We start from the raw sequence: 11,959 nt of genomic DNA, 5'->3' as shown, positions 1-11,959 counted from the left end.
AAAAATATTTTTAAAAATACATTTCAAATATACTGTATGTCTTTAAAAATACAAATCTACATTTGTGGAATGCATTTACAAATATATGTAAAAATCTATGTTAAAATGACTTTTTTATATATTAAAACAAATCTGAAGAAAATATTTAAAATATATATATTTTTAAAAACATATTTTTTTAAATATATATTTTCATATATATTTAAAAGTGGCATAAAAATTGACTATAAAATCTTCCCAGCACCTTGGATCTGAAGATTCTAAAGCTGAAAGCAAGTAAAACAGAATAGGACAGTCTAGCCATTTATTGTGTTCATAAGGTCATAACTCAACTCAATTAGTAACACATTCCACACTGCACATTCATAAACACTTTCTAAACCCGTGTTGAGAATGGCTTTTCTTTTTCAAGGCTCTACGATTTCTTTGTCACTGACACCGTTTGACCACACATAATGAAAACCTGTGCAGACAGAAATTTCAGAAGTTCTGAAATCCGGATCAGTGATTTACTGCTTGATTGCCCATTTTCCCTGTAGAGACCCTTTTTAGGACTCATGTACACTGCTGCTCCAAAACGTGAGTTTAGGAGCTTTTGGTGTTTTTTTTTGCCAAAGTCCCATGTCCACATGTCCACATAGGCTTTTACCAGAGTTTAGGAGCAGCAGAGTTTTGGGGCGGTTAATCGTTCTGCTTTTGAAGGCAGAACAATCGTATTCAGGAGAGGAATGTTTTGGCCAAAAAATGCTAAATGCGGCAAAAACACGGGTAAGTGCTTGCAAACGCAGGTAAACGTTAGCCATGTTTAGCGCTGGGGCATTTATTCATGTTAATGGAAAATACTCTGGTCAATCGAATGAATAAACGTCCAATCGCTAATCGTGGCTAAACGGAGATAAATGCGGCTAAACGCGGTACCACGTTTACACACGTTTTTGCCGTTTTTAGTGTTTTTCTGCTGCCAGGAGAGTTTAACGACTAGGTGAGTTCATGGTGTACATGAGGCCTTATTGTGCTCACCCCGTATCCTGTCCTATTACTACCCACATGGAAGAAAAATATATTTTAAATATATTTGTAAAATATTCTTCCCAAATATATTGACATATATTTGAAATACTACAATTTTGGCCATATTCAATATATATATATATACACTGCAAGTTGAAATGTGTTCTTATATATTACAAAATACGTGACAAATATTTTTTTTAAATATATATTTTTTAAATATATTCTTCACATTTTTTTTAACATACTTGAAATACTACAATTTTGGCCGTATTCAATATATTTCAAAATATATTTCAATATATATATATATATATATATATATATATATATATATATATATATATATATGTTGAAATATATATACACGTTGAAAAATTCATTTTTGTATATATTACAATATATTTATATATATATATATATATATATATATATATATATATATATTGAAATATATATACACAAGTTAAAAAATTCATTTTTTTATATATTACAATATATATATATATATATATATATATATATATATATATATATATATATACTGCTCGTTGACATGCGTTTTTTTATATATTACAAAGTATATGAAAAATATTTTTAAAAATATATTTTTTTAAATATACTCCAGATTTTTTTTAGCATATAGAAAAAGTCATTTTAACATATATTTTTACATATATTTGTAAATGCATTCCAAAAATGTGGATTAAATGTATTTTTAAAGACATAGAGTTTATTTGAAAATGTATTTTTAAAAATATTTTTCATATCTTTTGTAATAAAAACGCATTTCAACATACAACGTATATTTATATACTGTACATATATATATATATATATATATATATTGAAATATATTTTGAAATATATTGAATACGGCGAAAACTGTAGTATTTCAAATATATATCAGTATATTTTGGAAGAATATTTTTAAAATATATTTTTCTTCCATGTTGGTATGCAGAGGTATAGGGATAAGTAGATCATTGTCAGAGGTAAGTGGCAGTTTTCAGTGTCTCTTGTGCACTTTTAAGTCCATAATGTGCATTTCATTGTGGGCATTTGGAATGTGCAAAATTGTCTCAGCCAACTGAAGAGTTAGGCAGGCCATAGATGGGTAACAAATCGGCCGAAAATTTGTCCAAAAGAATAATCAGCCAATTTTCGGATCGTTAGTGGGTGAATTTTTCGTGATTTTGACACATTTTTTTAATCGGTCATGTTGGAAAAAAAACGGCCGATTTTGTCGATCGGCTGATTTTCACAGCAATGATGGGCAAATTGGCCGATCTTTTTACCGATTAAAAAAAATGCGCATGAGCCGTGACCTGCAAGAAGAAGGAAAAGAAGAAAAAGAAGAAGATGAAGACAAAGAAAAAGAAGAACATCTGTATCTATTTGTATCCATTTTGGATACAGATATTTCTATTCGGATACAAATAGATACAATGTTGCAACCGCAATACTTTTAAATGTCAAAAATAATAGTGAAGTGTCCCTGCAGAGAGCTCCGCTATTATATTTGACATTTAAAAGTATTGCGGTTGCAACATTGTATCTATTTGTATCCAAATAGAAACATCTGTATCTGAAATGGATACAAATAGATACAATGTTGCAACTTTGCTATACTTTTAAATGTCAAATATAATAGTGGAGCTCTCTACAGCTATTATATTTGCCGGCTGTAGACAGGATGAAATTCAGCCAATTTTTTTTTACCAATGGTGGTAACGTTGGCCGATTGAACGACTGATTTTTCGTTTTTAAAGAAAAAAAAACAGCCGGTTTTCGCCCCGTCTATGGCCTAATGCACTAAGTGTCTACATTATTTCTAGATCGTAAATAACACCTTTCCTGTACTCTATGGAATGCTCTTGATACAGAAGGACAGCTGAATCCTAAATGCTTTATTAACCAGGGCATTGTTTTTATGACTGTTAAAGAATGTGTCATTTTCTAACCTGCAGCTATTGTAGTAACACATATAATGTGTCAACAAACATGCAGCAGCTGTCATTGAAGTGAAGTATTGCCATTGCAGAACTGTTGCTGTACCTGACTGCACATCTATGTATAGACATGTCAGAGTTACATGTATTCACCAAGCTCATGTAGCGCACCCCTGTAGGAGCCACTTGTAACAAGTAGATTCCTCTCCCTAACTCAAGTGCACACAGAGCCAGGCACACAGCATTTTCTTTTTCTCTTCTTTGGCTCAAGAGCAATCTAGGGGTGCCTTTTTATGTTTTTATTGCAGAATTAAACTTGGGGTGGGGGAAAGCATGGGATACCCCAAGAAACTGAACTGACTGAGGACACTTCTCTTCACCCTGACCTGGCAAAGAGTTTCCATAAGATTCACTACTGGCTGAGAAATACCTAGGACCTCCTTTTGTGGAACTGAGAACTGCAAAGTCACTTGGGCACAAAATTTTGGTCAGTACTCACAATGCCACCTGATTATCAGTTGCCTCCTATACCCATATGGAAGAAAAAAATATTTGAAATATATTTTAAAAATATTCTTCCCAAATATATTGCCATATATTTGAAATGCTACAATTCAATTTATTTCAAAATATATTTCAATAAACATATATATATATATATAATGCATGTTGAAATGCGTTTTTATTACAAAATATATGAAAAATATTTTTAAAAATACATTTCAAATATACTGTATGTCTTTAAAAACACAAATCTACATTTTTGGAATGCATGTACAAATATATGTAAAAATATATGTTAAAATTATTTTTTATATGTTAAAAAAAATCTGAAGAATATGTTTAAAAAATATATATTGTTAAAAATGTAATATATAGAGCACTCTGAGTTTTGGACTTTCCATCGGTATTTTCAAAAGCAGGTCAATAATGGTGACCTTTTGTTTTACTCACAACAGGGTCCCAGTTCCCTAAGATCTTTGTAATGAAAGATTAGCTACATCACCGACCTCATCCACAGATACCGCCCAAATCACCCACTCCGCTCCTCCCAAGATATCTTCCTCTATAGCTCCCTCATCACCTCCTCCCACGCTCGCCTCCAGGACATCTCCAGAGCCTCTCCCATCCTCTGGAACTCCCTAGCACAGCATGTCAGTCCCCACCCTTTCTGCCTTTAGGCGATCTTTGAAAACTCACTTCTTCAGGGAAGCCTACCCCACCTCCACCTAAGAACTGTACTTGAATCACCTCCGCCAGATCATCCCCCGCAGATATCACCTTTTGTATCACCTCCCCCTTCCTTTAAATTGTAAGCTCCACGAGGAGGGCCCTCCTATTCCTTCTGTACTGAAATGTGTTGTAATTGTACGGCCCCCCTTATATTGTAAAGCGCTGCGCAAACTGTTGCCGCTATATAAATCCTGTATAATAATAATAATAATTAAGATACAAAAAATGTGCATGTCTGATTAGTGCCCATGAAAAGGGGAACACTTTATAGACATCCAACCATAACTGCTCTTTTTCTCAGTGGCGAAACCATTGCAACCATCTGGAAAATATCCAACTCTGTCAACCACTTCTACCACAGCTGGGTAGGGCCTATAGACATAGAATTTTAGCACCCTCCTAGTTAGCTAGGGGGAGCTAGATTCTAATTGTTAGCTAGGAAGGCTGAGTAGCATCCTGGGTGTGATAGCTAGAAGAAGTCAAATTGTGCTCGGCTCCGCTGACTAGCTCTCTGGAATTTCCCCCTGCTCTAGAACTTTCAAGAAAGATCTAGAAACAGTAGGTGGATCTGAGGAGTGGCTAGTCGGTACTCTCAGAGGATTCTGGCCAATCCCCAACAGGAGGCTTGGCAAGGGGCCAGGGTAGCCTTTAAGAGTAACTGAGCATGCTCAGCAGCAGGAGAGTTTGGGTGGAAGATGGAGAGGAAGTGAGGCTGGAGAGAGGATCCTGGGAGGGGGCCTAGATTAGAGAGGAGCTCACCTCCAGGCAAGAGGACCTTGGAAGGAGGAAAACTCGGGACTTTACCGGCTCCCTGAGAGAGGACCACCTGTGAGGCAGGGAAGGAGTGGCCCAGCTTAAAGGCCTGGTAGCAGCCACTGACCCAAGAGTAGCACAGGAGAAGGACTGAGTGAGTAGACCTACACCAGGGGCGGACTGACCATTAGGGAACTCGGGCACTGCCCGAGGGCCCGGGGTCAGTAGGGGGCCCCATGAGATGCCCCTGATACCTTTCTTAGGCTTTTTTGGGTGTGGTTTGAGTGTGGGCGAGGACACAGGGGCCCCATGATCCCCTATTGCCCGGGGGCCCCATGAGTTGTCAGTCACCCCCTGGTACACCCCCTGTACCAGAAAAGGGAAGGAGTCACTCTAGTGGGAAACTGGATCAGTCTGGCCACCCAGGACCGTTTCACCATTCATGTGGCAGACACTGGATCCCCTGCTCAGGGATTCACCCAGAACAGCTGGATAAGAAGTATCTAGGGTCTGGGGTGATACTACAGGAGGTGCTGGCTAGCTCTCCAAAAGAAACTGTGTTGCTGTACACACCTGTAAATTAGTTCCAGGAAGTTGTCCTCGGGTTCACAGTTCCATTGGGCATCCCATACACCCCTGATCCCATCCAAGTTACAATCCCCTAATATAATCACAAAAACAAAGCTGAAGGACTGGTTACTGACTCCTGGATGCAAATCTATGTGAAAATGCTTGTTTCCTGGATGTGCAGGACTATAGGGGGACCCAAATCTCTTACGACTCCTAAGAGGGTAGTGCTACACAATCATTACCCAATCCAGCTGTAAATGGTTGGAGCAAGCAAATCCCTTCTAATATCTGTGTGCACTATTAGAAATCTGCTTTGTATTTAATTTGTACTTTGATATTCAATGCAATTATTATATTGATCCTAGCTTTCAGTTTCTGAGCTCCCCTCCTGCAATGGTCCCTAGAGCTCATGAAACTTCAGCTGTAATGCAAAAGATATTAAGCATGGCACAGAATATAGCCTGATTCTTTATCAGAAAGGCAGACATTGATTACACATTGCGAACAGTTAATGGAGGAGGCTTCGTAAACAGAGTCTTTTTGTTAGTTCATGATAAATAATTAAAGACGTTTTACAGCATCCTGTAGATAGAAAATCTGTCCAAGTCCAAGCTTATACAAAATGGCAGTTAAGACTCCTTGGAGGCCTGTTCTCACTTATTAAAAACAAAAAACTGAAGAGCAGAAAAGGGCACTGACCACAGTGGACGTTGCCATTGGTTCTGATCTCTGTGTCTCAATATTTCCCTTCAAATATCTTTTTTAATATTGCTTGTTACTGGTGGCAGCAGGGGTGGACTGACAACTCATGGGGCCTCCCAGGTAATAGGGGATCATGGGGCCCCTGTGTCCTTGCCCAAACTCAAAAAAGCCTATGAAAAGGTACCAGGGGCATCTCATGGGGCCTCCTACTGACCCCGGGCCCTCGGGCAGTGCCCGAGTTTCCAAATGGTCAGTCCGCCCCTGGGTGGCAGCTTTTAATAAGATGGTAAAGTGAAACTCTCTTTAAAGTAAACTTATCAATATGTATATAATTCAGACTGAACACATCATGAACTGTCTGCCCCATTATGTCTTTTTTTTGCTATAAGATGTCCTCTGACTTCTGGGTTAAATAAGACCAAACTTCATGCAACTGAGAAGAATAAGGACATACTAAGATGTTGTGATGCCATACCATGAAGGGCATAGCCAGAGTACCTTTCATACACAGTGTATTAGAACAGACAGCAGCAACTAGTCAGGAATGTCTTGCCAGCCATCAGGCTTTTGCAAATTCACAATAACATTGACATATATACAGGAATAGAAGCCTAGCTAGGCACGTGACTTTGAGCAGCAGCGCGTATCCAAGCAAGCATGCGGAGATGTGCACCACAGCCTTCAGTCTACTCTCCTCTGATTCTTCTATCTGAAAATGATGTTGACCTCATTACCGACCTAACATTCATCTGATCTGCTTTTGGATTATCCTTGTCTGCCTATGATTACTGTTCAACTTAGTTAGCGACCTCAGCCTGGACATCTGACCAAATCCTGCCTATCAACTTGGTACCTCATTGCAAGCCTCTGCTCGATCTTGACTCTGAACCTGCCTATGATTCAGTGCCTTCTTGCTGGACTGTTCCTACACTCAGCTTCTGACTCAACTATGCTCATAATGGAAATGGAATTGGGGTACCCTCAGCTGCTCATCTGATACCAGCGCTCCTAAGTTTCAATCTTCATTGTCGGCACCCTGGCACTTGTGCCCTTCCATTGCCCTTATAGACCCTGTTTCAATTTCCAAGGGATGGGAATCGTGCAAGAGGCCTTCCTCATCATGTTGAGCTTCTCATACAGGTACATGACAAACTGTCATGTCTTCACATCCGAGACTCTCTTTGCATCAACAGTGGATTGTCAAGGACCAAAGGTCAGGCGAAGAGACTCAGCACACCATGTGACCAGCCTTAAAGTGGTTCTAAAGGCTCAAGGTAAAAAGCCTTCTGTGTGGCCCCCCCAGCCCACCCAATCCTTACCTGAGCCCCCTCCACAGGGCTGTGGATAAGGGGGTACCACCAGTCCTCCTGTACGGGGCCCAGGCTAGCAGGGGGGCCCAGGCAGCTGGGTACATCAGATATGCGTAGGGAGGGTGATCAGCATAGTGGGGGGGTAATTACTGGAACCGATCCCCTGAATGGCTCTCTCTGCAGCAGCTGAAGACAGGCTTCTTCTCCTCTCCCTCCCACTGGCTTTCAGCTGTTGCATAGAGAGCCATACAGGGGATTGCTTCCAGTAATTGCCCCGTTGCCGCACCCATCAACCTCCCTGTGCACTGTACATTGTTGCTCAGGCCCCTCTGTGTGTGCCCACCCCAGCAGTGCTCCTTGGTTCCCTCCTATCCTTCCCACCGGTAACTGCAAGCACACAATAGGATCCTTCAGGATGATGGACATAAGTGATCGGTACCAATTACTCACTGTGTTCATTCATAACTGAAGCATAGTCATTTTTTTTTGGGGTGTGAGGAGGGCCCTGTCAGGTTTGCTGTATGGGGCCTCATGGTTTCTAACAGCAGCTCTGCCCTTCCGATCCAGTGACATGCGGGGGGCAGAGCCGAGCCATGGCTCTACGTGTCCAGCAATGTGCACAAGAGCCTTGGCTCCTCGGGGACCCTCCCTCCTCATTGTCTGAGACAGCAGTGGGAGCCATTGGCTTCCACTGTTGTCAGTCACAGCCAGTGAGCCAATGAAGAGAGAGAGCTGAGGCACAGCTTTGCTTGTGAATGGACACACAGGGCAGCGGCTTAAGAGCGAGTCTGCTGAAGTGCCCCCATAGCAAGCTGCTTGCTGTGGGGGCAATTGGCAGGGGGGACGGGCCAGGTGCTCTGGCAGGGGACCCGAGAAGAGCAGGATCGAGGCTGCTCTGTGCAAAACCATTGCAAAGAGCAGGTAGGTATGACATGTTTGTTTGTTTTTTTGTTTTTTGTAATATCACTTTAAGCCACTGTGCTGCCTTAGTAAAGATTGCATTGTTTTAGCTGCCTATAGCTACTAATTATGTTGACATTTCATTGAAGATAACCTCTGATTTATACATGTTTTCATCAGATACTCAGTTTGAATTGCCCCTTATGGCAGATTTCCCTTAATATATCAAGGCTAACCATAGGACAAACACATTTTCATCTGATCTGTCAAAGATATGAAAACTCTTTATGACTGTTTGTTCTTCTCATATTCAAGAGCTGCTAAACTGGCAAATGTTGAACAAACTGATTTTCCAAAAGGACAGAAACTCATTCTTGGCAGTCATTAACAAGAGAAAGACGAAAATTTGTTTGATTTTTAAATAGAAATCATAAGCCAATGACAGCTCAGGGATCCTTTAAAGGAATTTTAGATACGCTTCAATTACGCATGATGAATGATTTATTTTTTTATGTACTTCTATATTTCTGCGAGTACATCTTGGAATGGTAAGAAAAATGATCTATTTACAGATGACTCATTCTGTAAGGTTATGTTAAATATATGATGTCATTCTTACATTACACATCGCACATTAGTTTCTAATGTCTACTTAGAAAAAAACGATCATGAGAAAAATAGTGTGCCATCATGTATTTTCAGTTTTCCTCATGGTGGTCCTGCCTCATCTCTATGGCACCACCATCTTTAAAAATATGGAACATACGCATGTATTCAGGTGATTACAGGGGTTATGTGCAAATAAAGTTCTTTTATTTCTTTGAGTTACCTTAAACCACTTGCACTGGGGTGCAAAAGCACGTTTTAAAACGGGTTCCGCGCTCCCGACGTTTTCTCGGGCAGGGGGCGCACGCTCCCGCCGACCCGCGGGTGACACCATTTGATCCCAGTGATGTCTGGCTGAAATCAGATGATCGGTCCCTGTCCTATCCTGTCCTGTGTTGACAGTTACACAGGACAGGATATGATGTCATTCTTCTCTGCCTGGACACATTCCGTTCCAGACAGAGAAGAAGACATACAAATTGTGAGTAAAACAGCACATACCCACAGTTAGAACACACCTAGGACACATTTAACCCCCTGATTGCCCCCCCCCCCAGTTAACCCCTTCACTGCCCTGTCACCAGTGTCACTGATCAGTAAACCGATTTTTACTGATCACTGTATGAGTGTCGCTGGCGACTTCCGATAGTGTTAGCGCCCCTCCCAGATAGCGCCAGTTTGCCCACTAATACACCAGTAATCCCGTCTAACCCCTTGATCACCCCCCCCCCGAGTTAACCCCTTCACTGCCCTGTCACCAGTGTCATTGAGCAGTGAACAGATTTTTACTGATCACTGTATCAGTGTCGCTGGCGACTTCCAATAGTGTTAGCGCCCCTCCCAGATAGCGCCAGTTTGCCCGCCAGTACACCAGTAATCCCGTCTAACCCCTTGATCGCCCCCCACCCCCAGTTAATCCCTTCACTGCCCTGTCACCAGTGTCATTGATTACAGTGAACAGATTTTTACTGATCACTGTATTAGTGTCACTGGTGACTTCCGATAGTGTTAGCGCCCCTCCCAGATAGCGCCAGTTTGCCCACTAATACACCAGTAATCCCGTCTAACCCCTTGATCACCCCCCCCCCCGAGTTAACCCCTTCACTGCCCTGTCACCAGTGTCATTGAACAGTGAACAGATTTTTACTGATCACTGTATCAGTGTCGCTGGCGACTTCCAATAGTGTTAGCGCCCCTTCCAGATAGCGCCAGTTTGCCTGCCAGTACACCAGTAATCCCGTCTAACCCCTTGATCGCCCCCACCCCCAGTTAATCCCTTCACTGCCCTGTCACCAGTGTCATTGATTAAGTGAACAGATTTTTACTGATCACTGTATTAGTGTCACTGGTGACTTCCGATAGTGTTAGCGCCCCTCCCAGATAGCGCTAATGCACGTGATTTTTTTTACCAAAAACATGTAGCAGAATACATTTTGGCTTAAATTTATGACTAACTTTGAGTTTACGATATATTTTTTATAGCTGAAAGTAGAAAATATTGTTAATGATCCTAAACACACCTCGAAATCCACGGGGGATTACATCAAGAGGCGTAAACTGAAGGTTTTGCCATGGCCTTCACAATCTCCTGACCTCAACATAATTGAAAATCTATGGATAGACCTTAAAAGAGCAGTGCGTGACAGACAGCCCAGAAATCTCAAAGTACTGGAAGACTTTTGTAAGGAAGAATGGGCAAAGATACCTCAAACAAGAATTGAAAGACTCTTGGCTGGCTACAAAAAGCGTTTACAAGCTGTGATACTTGCCAAAGGGGGCAGTACAAGATATTAACTCTGCAGGGTGCCCAAACTTTTGCAGACGCCATTTTTTTGTTTTCTGTTATTTTGAAAGTGTAAATGATGGAAATAAAATCTAACTTTTGTTGACATATTATAAGAATGTCTAATCTGTAATTTGATGCCTTTTGGAGATTTTTCCATCTTTCCTTGGCTTTTTTATGCACATTAATACAAATTTTTAGCTGGGGTGCCCAAACTTTCGATCCCCACTGTATACCATAGTTTGTAGACGCTATAACTTTCACACAAAGCAATCAATATACACTTATTGGGATTTTTTTTACCAAAAACATGGAGCAGAATACATTTTGGCTTAAATTTATGACTAACTTTGAGTTTACGATATATTTTTTATAGCTGAAAGTAGAAAATATTGTTTTTTTTCCAAAATTTTCGTGTTTTTTTTGTTTATAGCGCAAAAAATAAAAAGCGCACAGTTGATCAAATACCACCAAAGAAAGCTCTATTTGTGTGAAAAAAAGGACGTAAATTTTGTTTGGGTACAGCATTGCATGACCGCGCAATTATCATTTGAATTAGTGCAGCGCCAAACAGCAAAAAAAGGCCTGGTCATTAAGGAGGGTAAATCCTCAGGAGATCAAGTGGTTAATAACTTGCTGTTAATATATGTACTTCTCATACAATGTGCAGTGAGATACAGGCTTCCCAGGTGGGAAGGGGTTAACACAGGTTCTGAATTTTCCCGGGCTTTCTGGGTTCTGCCCTCCACCCTCTGCTGCTTATCATAAGGGGAAGGGCTTGGCTCTGGGGAGTCCTTGGAGCACATAGGAGAGAGCAAGCTGGACTGTGGACTGATGTAACTACTACCTCACATAAGAACAACCCCTTTCTAGGTACCCAGTTGAGGGGCCTGCAGAAAATTGAATAGACTTTGCAAGCAAAAGAACTTTATCACATGGAAAGGTATGAGTTGGCAGCCTGGGAAGGAAAGGGTTATGCTGCAAGATATCTGTCAGAGATATATACCCCTTTATGGAAATTCTTCCATAAAGGGGTGCATGCAGGACTTATCACGAACAGGGCTTGTACTACAAGGGGATGAAGTGGAGATACAAGAGAGCCACCATTGAAGGGTAACCAGCAAAGTAGTGTGAATGCA

Source organism: Staurois parvus, unplaced genomic scaffold (assembly GCF_062004578.1).
Source record: "Staurois parvus isolate SC_StPar_1 unplaced genomic scaffold, SC_StPar_1.0 ptg000827l, whole genome shotgun sequence".
NCBI classification, from domain to species: Eukaryota; Metazoa; Chordata; class Amphibia; order Anura; family Ranidae; genus Staurois; species Staurois parvus.
This window is presented reverse-complemented; position numbering follows the sequence as displayed.